Source organism: Drosophila miranda, chromosome 2, assembly GCF_003369915.1.
Source record: "Drosophila miranda strain MSH22 chromosome 2, D.miranda_PacBio2.1, whole genome shotgun sequence".
NCBI classification, from domain to species: Eukaryota; Metazoa; Arthropoda; class Insecta; order Diptera; family Drosophilidae; genus Drosophila; species Drosophila miranda.
In genome coordinates this window covers 5,215,037-5,234,559 of record NC_046675.1, presented here as the reverse complement: position 1 = coordinate 5,234,559, position 19,523 = coordinate 5,215,037, and the positions used below count along the sequence as shown (strand labels likewise).

At 43.2% G+C, this 19,523-nt stretch overlaps 1 long non-coding RNA gene across 2 annotated transcripts; it reads left to right on the top strand.

Moving 5' to 3' along the window:
• The first annotated feature begins 214 nt into the window (after positions 1–214).
• On the top strand, positions 215–18,415 carry LOC117187019. Of its 2 annotated transcripts, none has more exons than XR_004471825.1 (3): positions 215–810; positions 6,956–7,348; positions 8,130–18,415. It is a non-coding gene; the product is annotated as an uncharacterized LOC117187019 (long non-coding RNA). The 2 variants fall into 2 exon arrangements; XR_004471826.1 differs by having other exon boundaries at positions 215–2,211.
• Positions 18,416–19,523: the final 1,108 nt, after the last annotated feature.

Below are 19,523 nucleotides of genomic sequence, written 5' to 3'. Positions count from 1 at the left end.
CCTTTCTACTCATCTCCAAAGACTGTCTTCTCTCCCACCCCACGCTCTTTTGCTAGCCCTGTCTCGCTCTGTTCATCTGTCCCCCTCTCTTTCCCGCCTGCAGTGCCAGCCCACACTTGTTCGTTTCATCTCTGTTTGTCGTGTCGTAGAGCTTTCGGCTCGACGCCACTGAGGCGGCGACTGCGACAGCTCTGCCACTTTCTGCTGGGCTGCGCGTTGGCATTGAAAGTCCGACAAGCGAGCTGCGAACAACGCTTCATTCCCAGCAGCCCAGCCAACACCAAACAACCCCATCTGAAGAATTCTAACAAAAAAAAACCAAAAACAAAACAAAAATGTCCCAAACAATCATTTGGTTTGCTTAAAATTGGACACGCAAATGACATCAACAGGGAAATTGAATCCGAAATCAGCCAAATAAATAATTGCGAATTAATTGTGTTCAACTGTCAAATAATAACATGAGAAGTGCCTGTCAAATATGCATGTACAAAATAAGTGGCAGTTTAAAAGGAATCTTTTTGAATTAAACAAATTATATCTCGTTCGAAATCAACTTAATTTGAAGTGCATTTATTTGTGTGTTTGCGGAAGAAATACAAATGCAAAACAAAATTCCAACCATGTTGATTACGTGCCCCAAAACATGTGAGTTCTGGTTATATAAAGAAAGAAACAACAACAAAGATACGAAATACTTGTACAAATAAGGGAAATGTCAGTGAAAAATGAAATGGAAAAGGAACAAAAATTGCATCATCAAAGTGGAATGGAATGGGGGGTAACCACCATTGCATCTGCTGATCAAAGGTAAGCCTTAGACACATATAGAAAAATCTAGAAAATATAAATATTCCAAAATCCCATTGTTATCTACATAAATTCATTGGAAATAAAAGTTTGTTTTGGGAATTCCCTTCACTTGAATTTGATTATTGCTGAACGCAGATTAGAACATAACATACGATAATTTTATAGCATACAATATACATATGAGAAATACATTTGTCTATATGTATGCACATATGTACATATATCGAAGCACACACGTGACTGCAAAAATAAATACATACGTAAATATGTACGAGTAAAGGAACAGGACTGGGACAGCAGTAGCTTTACTGCGTCTTCGTTTTCTTTTGAGTTTTCGTCTGTTTAGGGTCTAAGAAACGTAGATAAATCGTATCTCTCAGAGTGATATTGCCAAACCCTCTAGTACCTTGATCTAATCATGGATCTGGGTAGAACGTGCTTATTTTCTGCCAGGATCCTGCTCTGGTCAGATCTCACATGTTTTGTGAAATTTTGTTTTGTTTCGGCGCAACAAAAACAGGAATTCGGGAAAAGCAAAAGTCATCACACACCCACAAACAAACACACACGTAAACGCAAAGATAAAAGTTTGCAGCTATGTACATGTATGGATGGGAGAGAGGCTATAGAAAAGGAGAGAAGAGAACTCATTTTCGTCAAGAAAAAAAAAGCAGAAACAAATGTGCAACGTATACAGAGGCAAGCATGAGGCAAAAAAAGAACGTGGATAATAATGAATGAAAGAATGGTAGAGGAAGCAACAGCAATACAGAGAAAGAGAGACAAAGAGCAAGGCAGAGAGGGAAAGAGAGCCAATTGAAGGCCATCAGGCCGAGCGTCGTCATGTGGTTTGAGTGTAGGCAACATCGGTGTGTGGGGCAGTAGGGCAACCCAAAAGGTGGCAAGCAAAAGCGAAACAGCAACAGGAACAGCGGGATACAGCAAAGCCAGAGCAAAATCAAAGAATCAGGAACAGGAAAATGTGAAAAAAAAACTTGACGAAACTGAAGCAGCGTCGAAAAGAGAGACAGAGAGAGAGAGAGCGAGAGAGCGGCGCTCAAAAGCCAAACTAGAAAGATAGAAAAGAAACTCTGCCGGCGCGCCGTTAGCGACTGCGCTCGCAGCAGAGAACGGCCAGAACAGCGCGAGAACTTTCCATGCGGCCTGACAGACATTGCAGCGGCACCTTCAACCGATCGCAGGCCCACAAACACACGACCCTCCATAATAGTACATTAAATAATACTACGCGTTCCGTGTTTTTTCTGTGACGCATCAATATCCTGAAGGAACACAGTAGAATACAACCCCCCAGTTAACTGAAAACAAAGTGTTTGACAAAGAAAAAAAATACATAAAAGCAGGAGCGGAACCAACCGGAGAGTAAATGAGAGAAATGTGAGTAAACGAAATTGCGTCGTAGTTAACATTTTTTCGACGGCGTCATCGAACGTTCCGTTCCGTTCCCTCCCCTCCCCGGATCAACCATCACGAAAAATGTTGTTTTGATTGCGGAAAATACAGTCAACAATTGCGAAGAGCAAAGTTGGCAAGCACCCACACACACACACACTGACACTCCCCCCCCCCCCACAATATGGCTCAGGCCAGTTTTCTCCCAACCTTTTTTTGTATTTTTTTTGCACCGGAATTTGCAGAAATATCAACATTTATTTATAACATAAACAACACACGAATTAAGAATTAAGAAAAATAAAGAGAAAAAAAAACCAACACGAAACAAGCAAAAGAAATCGCGAAAAAAGCTTATAAACAGTTCCGTTTACTTCAAAACAAAACAAAAGAAAAAGTACATTTGGAATTTGGCAAAAGGGAATTATGATTCTCGGGAACTTTGTGCGAAATTCGAATGATGTGTCTGTGTGTGTGTGTGTTGCCATTAAGTTTGGCAGTTTTTTCAACTTGTTTATTAGACGTTCCACACACTCCATCACTCACTCCACTCCACTTAAAATTTCAGTGGAAATATCAAGAGCGACACTTAGGACTAATGGCATTTAATGGAAATCGCACATTCGATAAATGCAAAAATATCATCAATATATCTACAAGCTCTCATCTATGTACATTTAAGAGACTTTAAAGTTCCAATGCATTGATTATATCAATCAATGGATTCATCTATCTGTCGATCTATTTACCAATTTATTTCGTCAGCTTATTCATTCAGTTATGCATATGAATCTTTGCTTATTCATAGAACCGTTGTCAACTTTAGAGCTTTACGACCACACGGGCCGTTAATTTCCCATTGCCTCACGTGTCAGAGGGAAGATCAAAGCCGCAATATTCATGCTCACACACAGATGTAAATGAATATGCATGACAGAGCGTGTGTGTGTGTATGCATATGCATCTTTGAATGTGCATTATCTGCGAGCACACGATCAGCTGAATGCGGTAAACAATTCCGTGAAATTGTACACTACAATTCACTCAAAAATGCATACCACAAAGTATTGCAATGTAATGCAGCTCCTCGCCATACCTGGCAGACCGCAGGGCTTAGATACAAAAGAAAACAATAATATACATATACCCTTTCAGAGGTTATTTTCACTGTGGCTGTGTGAGTGGGATTTCGAAATTCGTTTACGTAAGTTTCGCCCCATCTTCACAGAACCCCCCACACATCGAAAGAATGAGAATACTCATTACGGAAGCTGGAGAACGGGGTTGGGCTAGGAAAAGTCATCTTCATGGAAAACTAACGCTTTAATTACCGAGAGTGGCGTCATCTTTGTTTGTGTGTGTGTGTGTATGGGATGGATGTGTCCGCCCAGGTGTTCGTTCTATTACGTATGCATCGCGTAAGCTGCACTTCCCAAAATGTCAGTAAAGGTATCGGCGGTATTGAGAGCGAGATAGAGATAGAGAGGAGACACACACATAGGCAAACAGACAAACGCAAATGGCAAAAATAAAAGCTCTTTCGGTCTGTCGCAGTCGGCGTAAGCATCGCATCGCATCGCGTGCTTTCAGTGTGTCGGCTTCGTCGTGCGCTCTCTGCCGTATCTGTGTGAGTGTGTCTGTGTGTGTGTGCCTGCCTCTGTGTCTGTGTATCTGTGTTTCAAGTTCAAGGTTAAGATACTAGTTGTACATACAGACCGACCGACCGACCGACCGACCGACCGGCCAGGCCAGCCTCTTGCACAACGCGAAAGAGAGAGTGAGATGGTCATACATAGCTGCCATAGTGCTGTGCTGTACCCACATGTGTGTGTGTGTGTGTGTGGGAAACCAGTTTGGCACGTTTCTTTGCGAGAGCGAGATGGCCTCACGTTTTCGTTTCGTTTCGTTGCGAGATGCCAGCCGAAACAGCCGAGCCGCCACCGTCAAACAAAGAGGAAGCAAAAGCAGAGGCAAAGCCAAAAGCAAAAGCAAAAACCAAAACGAGACCGCGTCAAACATCAAATGAAAACAGTCGGATAGGCTGAGGGGCGAGCGGGAGGGGGTGCCGGGCAAACATTGCACAAAGAATGTGGAGAGGCCCTCTCTGCTATGGCTATCTCGCTCTGGCAGGCAGATAAAAGCACAAAAAAAAACGTTCTTGCACCACACGCTTTGCCACACTTATTCGCACTTATTGCTCTATGCGTTTTGTTTTGCCTTTCAGTTTTATTATCTTTCGCTCCCACAGAGACCCACACATGCACACATATCTATCTATCTGTACATATACATACATACATACATGCGACGAGCTTTAATTGAATTGATGTTGATGATTACGCTGAGTGGCGACTGCAATCGTTCCCGTGTGGGTACGTACCCCCTCACACACCCACCCCCACCCCACCCTGACCAGTCCAACTACCTGCCAAAGCAAAACGAGAATTTCTGTGGGCCATTTAATTAATCCGCTCCTTGTTCCAAAGTTAATGGAAACAGCAGATAAAAACATGGATCACCCCACACCTGGTCCCGAACCCCTCACCACCAAGCCAAACAAAAAATCCGAAAATCGATGGCACACAAATACTAAATACTAGTCAAATATATGCGTATGTAATTCTTTAAAGGGTTTCCAGAACAACCTACGAGTCCCTTAAATATGAAATCTGTTAAAAATATTATTATAAGTTTATTTTATAATAGAATTGCTTCTATTTCTTATCTAGCTTCTGATTTTTGTACTGTAATAGTTATAATAACATCTTAAGAGTATTTCAGTAAAAATGTGTAATATTCTGTTCTATTTTGGATTTATATTATGGTGTACGTAGAAATTTTCCACTGCCAAGTGCTGGCCATGTTTTATGGCCACATAACACATTTCACTCATTGCCCCCGCATTTTTGTTCATACTAGTTCCGAGTTCGTTGCACTAGTCTCAACGACCCGAACGACGACCGTGTGCAATGCAATGCACTCGATAAGACCTTGGGAGCGGGTGAATTTCATGCAAAAATACTAGAAAATGAAATGCGATTTTTCACGCTGATTTATTCACTAGGGTGATTCACTACAAATATGTATATCTGCCAGTGAGTAGTTTCAATCTAAACACAATTATAGCATTACAACATCAATCAAACAATCGCTTTGCTCCCTAGACCTCTACAATATCGACCATAACTTGGGTTATGCCACGCCACACGGGACTGCCGACAGTCAGCTGAAGCATGTAGGATCCAGTGGGGAAGGGAGTCTTCTCCAGCATGGCATCATTCAGTACCATATTCGAGACAATAATATCATTCTGACAGCAAAAATAAATGAATATATCATTTTATTCGGGGTATTCATTGAAGTTCTTTACTCACATTGTAGGGGCAGGTGTGATTCAGATTAGAGAAGCCCGAAATTTGGCCATGAGCTATGGCAAACCAGGGATAGCGTTTCGAGTGCTTCATAAACTCACAAAAGTCCACGGTAATATTGTAAAGAAATGGCCGGAAGCCATTGAATCTCCGAAAAAGACTTGCGTTTACCTAGAATTATAAGCTCCAATTATAGTTTCCTTCTCGTTTTCTCTATTGCTTCACTCACAAGGACTTTCTTCACTGGCAGTTGATGGATCTTAACGTATATGTTGATGGCCACCAGGCCACGTCCAACTACCTTCAATTCGCACTGTGTAAACTCACAAAATGTTTTATCATAGCATTGGCACTTGATGTTGGTCGCCTTGAACAGGCCCTGTGTGTTTTGTACAATAAGGATTAAGACCACAACTACTGTCACTCTGCCGAGTATTTTCGGTGAAGTATTCATATTTCTAGCTCTATCCGTTGACTGTTTTCCAGAGTTCTCACAGAGTGACATTAAATTGATTTTCGAGTCGAAGTAATCAGCATCAATGCGGAACCTCATTAATAAAATGGTGGCTACATAAATCACTGGTTTTTCTCGATTGAATATCTAAAAATGCATTAACATTCATCGCGATCGGATTATAGTTAATGTGCCACTCTGTGGCACCTATAGATCCACACGGAGCCCAAACGATAGCTGATGCTAGGTGCTGATGATGTACACACGTTTTATTTAAAAAAAATTGGATTTACGAAACTGTGACAAAATGGGGTCAAAGTTTGTATAAGTAGGAATGGGACCGGCCCAAAAAGCGACGTATAACAGAGCAAAAAGCCTTGGTTTTTCGAAAGGCAGGTCCAAGTTGTGTAATAGCTACAGTAAATATTTATTTTTTTGTGTTAAATATTCTTTTCTTTTCAATTTTCTATGATTTTTAAAATGTTTATCTTTTGTTTGTTTACGGGTGGAGAGGGAGAGTGAGAGTTGGGAAGCATGCAATATAGGATTATCTACTTCACGTATATTTCTACCTACCATATTATATACCTATAAAGCATATAAAACTATGAAAGACCCAAGTGATGTCTAATTCTGTGGTGGTAATGGAGTCGAGAGTTTCTTTTCGTTAACTTTGTTTAAAGAAGGGTGAGGAGGTTAATCTCGATTCAGAGTCAGCTGTTTAATGATTTCCCCATCCCATTTCTGAGCCATAAATATTTTGTCATCGAAATATTCCTTAAATATACGCCCCCATTCAAAATACAAAATTAAAAAATATTTTTTTGTAAATAGCCAGCTCCTGGCAATCGATAATGTTTGCCTGCTTCTGATGTTCAACAAAAATCCCTTTATTTATTTTTAGTTCGCGGCACTGCGTCAGCATGGAAATTTAATTAGCGACAGTTCAGTGCAGCTGAGCGGAGACAGGGGCCAGGCTCAATCAGAATTCCCGCAACGGGGACGCCACACTGTGAGGAGAGAGAGGAGGAGCACAAAAAACAAATTTTGTTGAATTTTGCATGACGACAGCAAAAAGCAAGCGACGGGAAAACAATCGAAGTGCACCACGGACCCACACTGCAACTGTGTTTGCTCGTGCGAGTGTGTGTGTGTGTGAGAGAGAGGGAGAGAGCGAGCGGACAAACAAATATGGCGCAGTCATGCGCACTCTCTGAGAAACTTGAACTTGAAAACCGGCAAACCGAGAGAGGGAGAAACAGCCAGAGTGAGTGAGAGAGCGAGCAGAGCAGAGCAGGTATGTATGTATGTGAATGTAATTGATTAAGTTCAACAAAAACAAATGAAAGCAAGGCACCAGCTGAGCGAGAGAGAGAGATAAAGGGAGAGAGCTGGCTGGAGCTTTGGCTCTGCACAGCTTTTGCGTGGGCGACTTAACGACACAGCGCGCTGCTCCGCAGTCAGCGTCGTTGTTGGCGTCGGCGTCGGCGTCGGCATCGCTGTCGACGGCAGCCAACTGTTTGCTTTTTACTGCTGCTCTTGGCCTCCAACTGCTGCCACTGCCGCCCGACTGTCGAATACTGTTGCATACTTTCGGGATACGACGGCTGGTGACCAAAACAGTACACCTGTGCGAGCCCACGCCCACACCCAGCTCCACGTCCACTTCCACGCCTCGCCCCCACAGGCATTCAGGCTGCAGCTTCCGGATGCTGGCCGAGTGGCTTCCTTGCTGGCGCACGGGAACGGGCATACCATTCAGTGACGGGCATGCCTCCGATGAGGTCAGCCACAGTTCCGAGATTAAGTATGCGCCCAGTGCGCCCTTTTGTTCGAGTGAGTGTGACCGTGTCCAAGTTCATTTTAAAGGCGCGTCGCCTAAATACCTGAATCAGGTGTGGAAAATTGATTAGCGAAGCCCGAAAATAAACACCACCAGCAATGCGCCCCGTGTGGCGAGTGTATTTGTGTGTGGGAGGCGGGAGGTGGGAGTGTGAGCATAAAATCCGTGTGACGCACGTTTTGGTGGCAAGCATATGGCAATTAGATTTCAATAATTAAGCAGTTGAGTTTTACAGGGAAAGGGCACCCACACATGCAAGCAGAACACGCACCCACAGAAAGAGACAGAGAGACCCTCTGCCTTGCAGTTCTCTCTTTTGGAATATGCAACACACTTCCTTACGTACATATATCCTGGATTGTTTGGTATTCTTGAGCCTTGACCTTTCCACGCCCGTGCAGCAATCTGCGTAGGCAGCTCATACACACACACACATCCACTCGAACATATACAATAGGTACATATAGAGAACATCCCACAAGTCGGCTGGCAGCTGTTGGGCCCGAGCGCACGGAATAGGTCCGAAACGGACCAAAAGAGTGGTCAACCGATGGAAATAATGCAAAAAAAATATACATAATAAATAAATGCATACCGATTAAATATAACATGGAGTGTTTAGAGGTCGTGTATCGATTAATTTGCATATTTTTGGTGAGCTTGCAGATATTTTTAATTACAATTCATCAATACGGTGCTAAGGGATTCTATGCATTTTTATTTCCCTAAATGGGTTCGAAAGTCCCAAGTTTTAGTTTCAAAATATTGTGAAATATAAGTTTCAGATGAAGATCAGCTAGAAATGGTGAAATTCAATGCAATGGCAATTATTGGAAATGCATAAAGTATTTTAGTATAGGAAGTGCCCGAAACAGCTTGGACTGCAGCCACCCACACACACCTGCATACATCGAGAGGGAGGAGCGAGCGAGCGAGCGAAATAGTTTGTGTCCGCGCTGAGCTTTCAGCTGAAAGCTCTTCCGTGTCTCGTGTCTCTGTGCAACTGCCGTTGGGATACACCCTGTGCTCGCTTTGAATATGGTGCAAGCAAGTGAACACAGCTGGTGGTATCCAATGGCCGTTCTGCAACAATGCAACATCAGAAAGAACAACAGCAACGAGAACAACAACAATTACAGGGTGAGTCATGCCACAGTTGAACATTTCGTTTAATCTTTTGTTTTTTTTTTTGTGTTGAAATAACATATCGTTTCGCAAGTCCAATTTATCAACAGTTTTTCATTTCTTTTACTTTGTAACGAACTTTAATTTTGCCATACTAAAAATGAAAATTTCCTTAGCCATAAGCTTCAGTTGGATTCATTTAAAAAAAACCCCCCTTAAAGAAAAACAAACAAAAGATAAATTGGAATTTGAGTAAAATAATCTTAAGAGTTTAAGCATCGTTTTAGAAAATAATCAGTGAGAGAAAACAAAAATTGCATATGATTCTATTCAGCATTTTCTTGATATCCATTTAAAATATTTCATTTCGTTTCGAATTTGATTTACATTTACATTTGATTTGACTGCTTTTCCCCTCTTATACCCCCTCGCCCTGCACACACAAACTTGCAGCGCTCATCCATCCATCAGGCGGGGGGAGGCGGGGGTGCGGACATGCAACGCAACGCTCTGAAAACGCCTGAAAACATTAATTATGCCACACACACACACCGAACAGCAATCCGTCCGTAGTAATGAGTGAAATTTACAAAGCAGCGAAATCTCTGGCAGAAACAATTAAAAAGATTTTCATGCTGCAAATTGATTTGGTTTGTTATTTATATTTATCTCTCTATTCCCCCCTACCATCCCCCATTCCCCGCTGCCACGGGGTTTTCTCCCAATCCAATCGCCTGGCGTGGCTGCAACAAATGCTGCAAAATGAAAACCATTTGGTTTGCCATTTTCTATTTTCGTTTCGCTTTGCCTTTTTGGCTCACTGACAATCTTCGGATTGAGGGGTGAGGGGTGAGGGGTGGGTGCCACGGTGTGAATTGGCCATCCACGAGTGGGTTCTGGGCTCTGGCAAAGGCATGCTCTGGTGACATTATTTCGACATTTGTTGCAGCCACTTTTGTCACTTTGCATTTCAAATGACCGTCAATTATCCTTTGTCGACACTCTCCCTCTAGTATCGCTCTCCCATCGCTCTGTCTCTGTCTGTCCCCACCTCTGCTTGGGACCCCATGAGGTCAAGGAAAACGAAATTGATTTTCTTTCTGCTCGAACACGTTTCTTCTTTGTACAAAAGTACATATACTATTTCTTTTTCACGTTATGCAATCGCTTTGGGTTTTGTCATTGCAATGCGTCCTTTTTTTTCGACACCACTAAAAAGAGATGGAAAAATCAAACGATTGTCACCGGATCGGTCATCCCATCGACTTGTGTGCATTCTATTCGACGCAGTTCCGTGGCTGTTCCAGCCGATGGATGACCTCATGACAAGTCTATGATGAATTACGCTGCTTGTTCGCGTATAAAATAATGCCATCAAACTCAATAAAAAACTATAACTTACGCAATCGCATGAAATAGGTAACAAGTTCCAGCTAAAAGTTAAAGCTAGCTGCTATTCTTAGAAACGTGAGAGAACCAGATAAAATCAATATCTCATGAAAGAACCAAAGGTTAACATTTTATTTATTCATTTGTGGTTGGGAGATTGAAACTCTTTTATAGATAATATATACTATATTTATTTTATACTCTTACTCTACGCTAACGATTAAAGTTCATACAGAGGAACTATCTAAACCACATCTGTACATCTTTATGAGAAAAAAATGGGTTTTTTAAGCAGATCCCCCCAGTTGGCAGAGACTCTTCTTTTTTAAAGGTTCTTGGAACAGAGGGTACTTGTATTTGGAATCCCTATTTGTTGAAAAACCTACTTTTCAAGTCGCTTATTTTGTAAAATCTTTAAACTCAATTTTATCTATAATTCTATTGGGTATTTTTAGCGGTCCCCGCGTTGGGTTGCTTTAAATCATTTAACACACAAATGTGTCAGATTAAATTTGTGTCGAAATTATAACAGTAACAGGGAAACGGGAGAACTGGGCAGGGAGGGGGACACTAATCACACGAAAGGCTTCGGGCCATGCATGATGCATGACAAGATTAACAATTGCGATACCAGCTGTGTCGGGCTGGCCTGGCCTCAAACAAAATAATCGCGGTGGAAAACTGAATTTTCAATTTAAGGTTGACCTTAGAGCAAAATTTGATCGATAATTTCGCATAATTGGGGGGCTCTCACGGAAAAAATACAAAACTGTGACATGCACAAAGAGAGAGAGAGAGAGAGAGAGAGAGAGAAATACATACATACATACCGAGACCTTGAACATTAACGCCCAATGCAAGCTGCAACTGCGACATGAGAGATACTCGTAGGTGTGAGGGAGATGCAGGCACAGGCACTGGCCCACTCGGAGCTTGTGCGAGAGCGATAGATAAAAAGAGAGACAGCGCCAGGGTGAGTGAGTGAGTGAGTGCAGTGACAAAAGCTTTGCCACCAAAAGCACGCTCTCTCCCTATCTTTGCGTGTCGTGTCGTGTCGCTTCATATGGAATGCCGAGTGTTAGCTTTCGAACGGAACCGAAACGAGCAGCTGACAGTTGAGCTTCAGCATTAGACCAAGTAGTTTGACTTTTTAGTTTTTCGAAACGAAACGCGAAACGAAATGAAAAGTTTGCCGACAAGTGTGCGTGTTCGTGTACGTGTGTTCGTGCGTGTGCTTGTCCATGTGCCTGTGTGTGTTGCTGTTGTGGCAGCTGCTGCACTTGCAGGCGTTGCAGCGAGAGAAGACCGTACAGAAATAAATTCCGCCCTGCATTTAGTATATTTCACCTTAGAGCGTCTTTGGTCGGCCACACACACACACAAACCCCTTCGCACACACACAACAAACACACACACGCGCTGCAAGTTTCTTTCATTCACGTCCGCGTGGCCATCAAAACGGAAAGCATTGTCGGTTCGCGTCGCGCTGCAACGTTCGGCTAAAAGAAAATCGGCCTAAAATTGTAACAGTTTTCCTTTGCAACGAAACGCCAAAAACACGCTGCAGTCGCTGCTGCAGTAGACGCTGGCGTCGTCGCCGTCGCCGTCTCTGCCGCTGACGCTGACGATGTGAGGCCAGCCGCTGGCTGCGGCCGCTGTCGGCTGCTTGCCTGCACCCGGTCAGCGTCAGTGTTCATTTCCCCATCGAGTCGGCCACACACGGGCAGGAGGCGTCCAACTGAGGCGCAGGTGGCCAGCGGCAGGTGTGGACGTACGTAGGACAGAGGCATCCGACAGTCAGTTGTGGATTTCGTTGCGGATTTGCCGGATTCGAGCACGGATTTCGAGGCAGTGGCGGCTCCAGTGGCTCCACAGCGGTTTTGTTTCCCCCCCAGTCCAGTCCAGCCACAGTTTTCGTTTTGAGTTTTCCCCGCAAGTGTTTTCTTTGTGTTTGTTTCCCTCGTTGTGGATTGCATGGGATTGCATAAACAACAGCAACATTTGGGCCTTCGTATACGTAACATTATTTCAGTTCAATTCGTAAAGCAACGGCTCGGCACATCTGCACTGCAATTGCATTATAATTTGTTGTTTTAGTACTTCCCTGGGGATTATGCAATTGCACACTGGCAACTGCAACAACAGCAACAACAACACAGTTGTTGGAGAGACACCCTGTAATTGCCACGGTACGAAACAATGCCAATGCAATGTGAACAATTTTACGGGACCCACACACTCCGTAACAGATACAGATACAGATACAAATAGCTCTCAAACACACACTATAGTGTTCGGCGTCTGGCCTGGCAATTTGTTTAAAACAATCAGCGGCCACTGTGCGGCGGCCTTCCCTCTCTTTCACACCGCAGGTAGTGTTGCCCTCTCGCTTGCTGAATGTTTTAAATTTAGTTTTTCTGCACTTGCTTGTAACCCAAATTTTCCTTTTTGGTGGCATATCCATTTGAATCTTATATAAGATGCAGGCAGCATTTAGCTCAAACAATGTCAGGCACTGGGGTGGCAGAGAAAGGGTTACAGGGTCACAAAGGGGGAGGGGAGAGAGAGAGAGAGACGACGACAGAGTACACCTGAAGTTAATTGCAAAAAAAAAGCGGATTTAATTCCCCAAGTGAAGCGGAATCTTGGCTCAATTAAAGCCCAGCTTTGGCAGGCGGCGGCACCACATGAAAGGCACAACAGAAATACATACAAGCGATAAACTAACAATTTTAGTATGGCAGAAAGAGAGAGACAGCAAAGACGAGCAGCACTTGCAATTTGAGAGATTCAAAGCAACAAAAACAATCCCCAAACACACACACACACGCACACACGTAATCACTTGACCTTGCACGGTTTTTGCAATACAAACAAAATATATACAGATATATGTGTATCGCATAGATACAATTCAAGCATGTGTAGAGGTAACAGCCAATTGCAATATTTTCGTGTAAAAATAACGAATAGAACAGAACAGAGCAGACTTTTATATAAGACCCCACACATACACACACACACACTAGGGGAGACTGTGCCACTGTGTGGGTGTGTATCTGTGTGGGTGATGAAATAACTGCAATGCCTCCGCCATGAGGTCGATTTTTGTTGGCTTTTCACACACATATGTATGTATATATAGAGGCAACACACACTCACTCTGATATGTGGGGTATGTGGGGGGCGGATGACTGAAAAATGCATTTGACACAGAAAGCAGAGCACAGAGCAGCAAACACACAAACATATATCGAACAGATAATGTCACAGCCCAGGCTGATTCAGATATTATCCTAAATAATACACTATCTGACATATATAACATGATTCATGGAATCGCTGATTGATTTGAGGCCCAAGGGAGGCACACATTTCGCGAGTCGCCAAACCAGTTAGAAGGCCTTCAACTTCAAGCTAAAAAACCCATAGAAAAACAACTTTGATACAAGAGAAATCTGCGTAAAAGTGTGTTCCAAACAAAACGAAAACATTTCACTCGAATATTTGTATATTTAGCATATCAAATTTGATAGGTATATGCCATTGGACTTTGCAGTCCGTTCTTTTTGTTTAAATTGTAGAACACAGAACTTAGCCCAGGAGCTCGAACGTATATTTTATATGTAGATTCAGCTAAATTTGCATTTGGAATTTGAACTTTAACTGATATCAGCCGTAGACAGCCCCAGACAGAGACCATCCCAAACACGTCGACTGTCATGAACAGATATCGTTATGACATCATTGCCGGCGTCACTTAGTGATGGATCGTTAGCTATATACCACAAAGTATATATGTATGTACCATTTACATATGTTAGTCAGCGTTTATTTGGAAGCTGCTTGACGTACGAGAGTATTTAGTTGTTTTGCTGATAAGTCCAGTCTAGCAGTCTGAATGAATCACGTGTTTCAGTAGGTTCGTTTGGGGTCCCAGCATTCGAAAGTTTCCAAGTGCTTAAATATACATTCACGCTCTTTGGATGTCTTTTGTTTCGAAAGTTTGCTGTTAAAAGGCGACCTTCAGCCCGGGCCGCAAGGTCATATGTGGAGGAGATTCCATTGCAGCAGCCTGCTAAACTATACCAAATGGAGGTCAATCTCGGCCTCCTGCAACGCGACCGCCCCTTCGTCCTTCACAGCACAGCAGTTATGTAAAGAAGGAAGTGGGTCAGTGTTACGACCCAGATTCCCCCAAGTGGGGTAGGGGGGGAGGGGAATTCCCATCCTCAGCCTGCAGTTTGATTAGTTTGAAATGTGTTTTTTTGGCACCTCAAATAATTACAGCTGGATGGGCCGCTTCGGGCCTTGCGGCCGCCTGGCTATTGATTTTTGGTCGGGCCGTCAGTTATGCGCTGCTGCACTGAATACAGTATATATAGTATAGCCAACCTAGATAACTTTGGCATGGCCCAAGAGTGTACGACTATAAGTATCTATCGGATACATAGGCACTGCCTGGCTGCAGTTCGCGAGCTTAGCCAAGGAGCCAAAAATAAAGATTCTTTTTGGCACTGGGCCAATATTGCAATGCACATTTTGCAAGGGAGGAAAGAACGAGGGACGGACAGGGGGGTTGCACTGCAGGGTAAAATGAAAAGTGAAATGTTGCCATGCGAAGTGGAAAGAAAAAGAACAAGAACAAGAGCATCTATCTATCTATCTATATCTATATATATGTGTTTGCCAGAGAGCTCTGACATTTATTAGTTTGCTGCCCCGTAAAACGAAGTCGTGAAGTGCTCTATAAATATGACCAAAATGCACTCGAAATGACAAATTTATGGCCAACTGCATAACTCATCTATTGCCCACCTCTGACCCATCGGCTTCCACCTACTCCTGCCCCCCCCCCCCCCCTTTTTCTGTGGCACATTGAATGCACACTTGTGTGTCACTTCGCTTTGCCACTTATTACATCACCAAGAAGGCAATCGACACGATACGATACGATACGATAGACTTTGCTTAAGGCCTTTACCGATTTGGGTCAACCTGAGCCTGCCAACAAATCTTCACAGACACACACGCACACACACTCTTTGATATCAGGTTTTGTCGATGGGTTTTTAGTCGTCCTAGTCGAAGGCACTTTTGTTGTTCTTAGCCAAACAAGAGTTAAAGTTAAAAGTTAGAGGCAGAACATTAAAGATTTAAGTGTGCCAGGGCGTTGACGAGTTCATTCATTACATTTCCCCTGTCTTTCGTAGGTCTTTCCTTTCTATCTATATCAGCCCCTGCTCCTCTTAATCTTTCGGTCTTTCAAAAATATATTCTCATTAGCTATCACGCCTTTGGCGCATGACTCAGTTTTTTAGCTGTTGTCTTTAATTTTAGACAAAATCCCCATAAAAACAGCCGAAAAATACCGCCTTATGCTGCCACAACAGTCGTCATTAGTTAGCTGCGTCAATTGTTGTTATTTATAAACGCCGCTGTGGCAAATTCATCTGGAATACTCGTACATTGGAATACATGGAATTTCTTCTTTCTACTTCCATATCGCTGTGACTGTGCGTCTGTTGCTAAGCGAGAGCCCGCGCTCACTTGAAATAACCGAAAAATCATTCATAAAATTTGTGAAATATTTTGCCCGTCAGACAGACAGCACAAGGGTTGCCATTCTATGCTTTTGTCTGTCTCCCCGTCTGGTCTGGTCGGGTCTGGCCTGTCGGCAGATAAAGCACGTCTGGAATAGCAAACATTCCACAATTGGTATTACGTATACGCAGCGTTCTCCAAGCGATATGCGTTTCTTCTCTCAGATGATTGTGTGTGCGCGCGTGCGTTGGCTTCTACACACAGATATAGCTGTACATATGTATATATATAACTACTATATGTATTGTGGACTTGTGTGGGTATGTGTGTGTGTCTGTTTAGCAGATAATACGACTGCCAGAGTCCGCGTGCGTGTTTTGTGACTCGGCCGCGCCGATCATGCGACCTACCAAATTGGTTAACGAGAAGGAAACACGTTCTTTCTAATGAACACTTTTCATTGAGTGTATTTGTATTTTGTTGGAGAGAGAGAGAGAGAGGAGCTTAGGTGTTTTGGGTATATTCTGCTTCTGCTTCTGTTGCTCTTTCTTTACCCCCAAAATCCATTTTCCCGCTCTTCGAGTGTCTGTTTGCATTTGCAAATACTTTTTTGGCCAAGTCAAACTGTAATTTATCTAAGTAGCGTTATGGGCCACTTCCGGTGACGACAACACTTCTTCGAAACTTTGTTGGCACTGGCAGCTTTGATGACCCAGATAGTGGAAGTAAACGTGTTGTTGTTTGTGGGTGGAGGGGGGAGGGGCACGGGTCGGTGCTTCATAAAGTGCTAATGAAAAATGCTCAGCATTTGCCTAATGAAATTATAACTGAGCCACTAAGTGCGCCATAAAGAGGGAAGAAAAGTGGTAGGGGGGCTAGGGGTGGAGTACTACTGATGTTTTGGGGCATTTTAGAAAATTTTTTTCGTGGCATAGAAACCAAAAACCAAACCGCATTTCGTTGCTTTTTATTCAGTTAACGCTTTTTAAGCTTATGAGCGAGCCAGCTTTTCATTTATCGATACGCCCCATAAACACACACCTAAGCACTCACACGCACACGCACACAGAGCGACTGTAATGAACAATAATTTATTTAATTGACCGAGCTCTTGTTCTTTCGAAATTAGAACACACACAGGCACACACAGAGACACTCAAGCACTCGGTTTGCTGGCACGCGATTAAAAAAAACAACAACACTGAATGGTTTACACATACTCGTATTATGAATTTTTATAAGCAGAAACTTTTCATTGGCTGTCAGTCGTCTTTCCAAAACTTAGTCCACATTTTTATTCGTATGTGGCATCCATACCCTTCGCTGCCACAGATGACGCATCACGTGTACGCGGCGTGTGTTTTTTTTTTTTGGAAATTGTTAAAATTCTGTTACTTTTTCCGTCCCACAAATATGGATTTTGTTTTTTAATTTGCTGCTTTTCTTTTTCTTGGTGTTTGGTTCGCTTTTCGTGTCGTTTCTTTTTTTTTTTTTTTGTTAATTTGAGCCCAATGCCTGCTCAATGTTTGGCCTCGTTTTGGATTTATTTTGCCGCACCCCGAGAGTCGAGTAAAAAGCAGCCATGCAAGTCGAGATCGAAGGCTGCCTTTGGCAGAATACAAAAAACGAATCTTTGCTCCAAATAACATTTGGAACTGTTTGGATGGGCAGGGGATCATAAATGCTGTGGGAGTCCCCCCCCCCCCCCCACATGCATCGTGTACCCTGTACATTTATCAGCTTATAATCGTCTTTCCTATCTTATCTCCTGGTCAGGGCGGGGGAGCAATTCATGTTTTACTTTGTCAGTTTCCGCATGGATTTAACCGGTGACTGATGGGCCCCCGAGAGCATACTTAGAGGGAGCAAACGACATTTTTTGTGACATACAAATGACTTGTATAACCGATCACCGATCGGCAATCAGCGATCCGCATCGACCCACTTTCCACCAGCAACGGGTGGGCCTTATCGGCTCCGCACCTTGGCACCTGCGATTGCTTATCACTCATTTTCGATGGGGGCTGACATGGGTGTTTCCGTTGGATCGGATCGCGCACACAAATCGCTGGTGGTTCATTGCACCTTCTCTCGCCCCACATGTTCAGCTTTATTCTGCATGAGTTTCGGTTTTTTTCTTGATTTTTCTGTTAGTTCGTGTTCCCTCGTATCCCTTCTTTTTTTTGTTTCTGTTCTGCCAAATCCAGTAACAGCTGCAGGAAAATCCACTGACTGCCACAGTCGCTGCCACGCCCACGCCCACGCCCAGACTGGCTACGCGACCGCGACGGGCTGAAAAACAAACGATTAAACGATAAACCGATATATGCGACAACGATAAACGATTAACTGAGCATCCTTTGAAGGTTTTGGGTTGCGTGTCAGGAGTGCATTTGCACTGAAACATTCTGAAGCTTGTAAATGCACTATCTGGTACGACATTCCAGAACGTACAATCTTCCCGAATGCAAGACAAATATGCGAATAACCAAATGAAATATGCAATTTTTGTGCTAGTGTGATACAATTTCTCAAACTGATTTATAATTTACAACTACAACTAAATAAGTTACTCTAAGATTTACACACATAATTGTAAGAGATTTTTATATTCAATAAATAAATGAAATAAAAGCGAATTGTCTTCTATGAAGAATCGTACTCCTATATGATTTGTGGTTTTATTTCACTCAAGGGTACTTTCCAACAGCCAATCATCTACAGAGATGGCTCCACATATAGCCTTCATCTTCAAGTGGCTTGAACTATGACACGCTTTCGATGACCTTGAATACACCGACTCTAATTGGAGCAGCTAGCCGTAATTAACATAATAACCCCATGGCATGTGGCAATCAACTTTAAATATATATTTAGTCCATTATCCAAAGTTACCACAGCTGTCAAGCCGAGTGGGATCTTTTGGGGAGGCCATAGATCACGGCATGGAGGGGAAGTAGCTTAAACCATCCCCAAACTCCCTCCCTATAGTATTCCAAACATAATCTCCACTTAACGGCTCGATAACTAAAAGCTAATATTGCCTATTTTGCAGCGAACGAACGCCCAGGCGAGAGCTTTCAACACGCAACGTAGCATAAAAACCAGCATAGAGGGAAATCCCCAGAAACGGCAACCGCCCGCCCGGTCCGTTCCGCACAGTTCACCGCAAGCTACACCAACACCAGCCAAAAGATGGCGTACCGCAAAAGCTTCGCACCGAAACGCAGCGGGTGCGAGGAGAGAGGAAAGAGATGTGTTCGGTGTTTATGTTTTGAATATACCTGCATATACCCTGTCGTTCCACCAACCATCACAAATGAACGAAATTCGAAAATCAGTTTTAACCAAATCAAATCCAGAAAATTCAATTGGCTATGCGCTTTGGCAGTGTGGTTAGCTGGTTGTGTAGCCAAAATATTGCCTTTGACCATTCACAGCCACTATCTTCACTGCCGCCGCGACAAGCCATAACAACGATAAGCAACATATAATCGGGGACTTTCCCGTAAACAAATGGATTTTTCGGAACTAAATAAATGCTTCACCCAAACGCTTTATGGCATGGAGA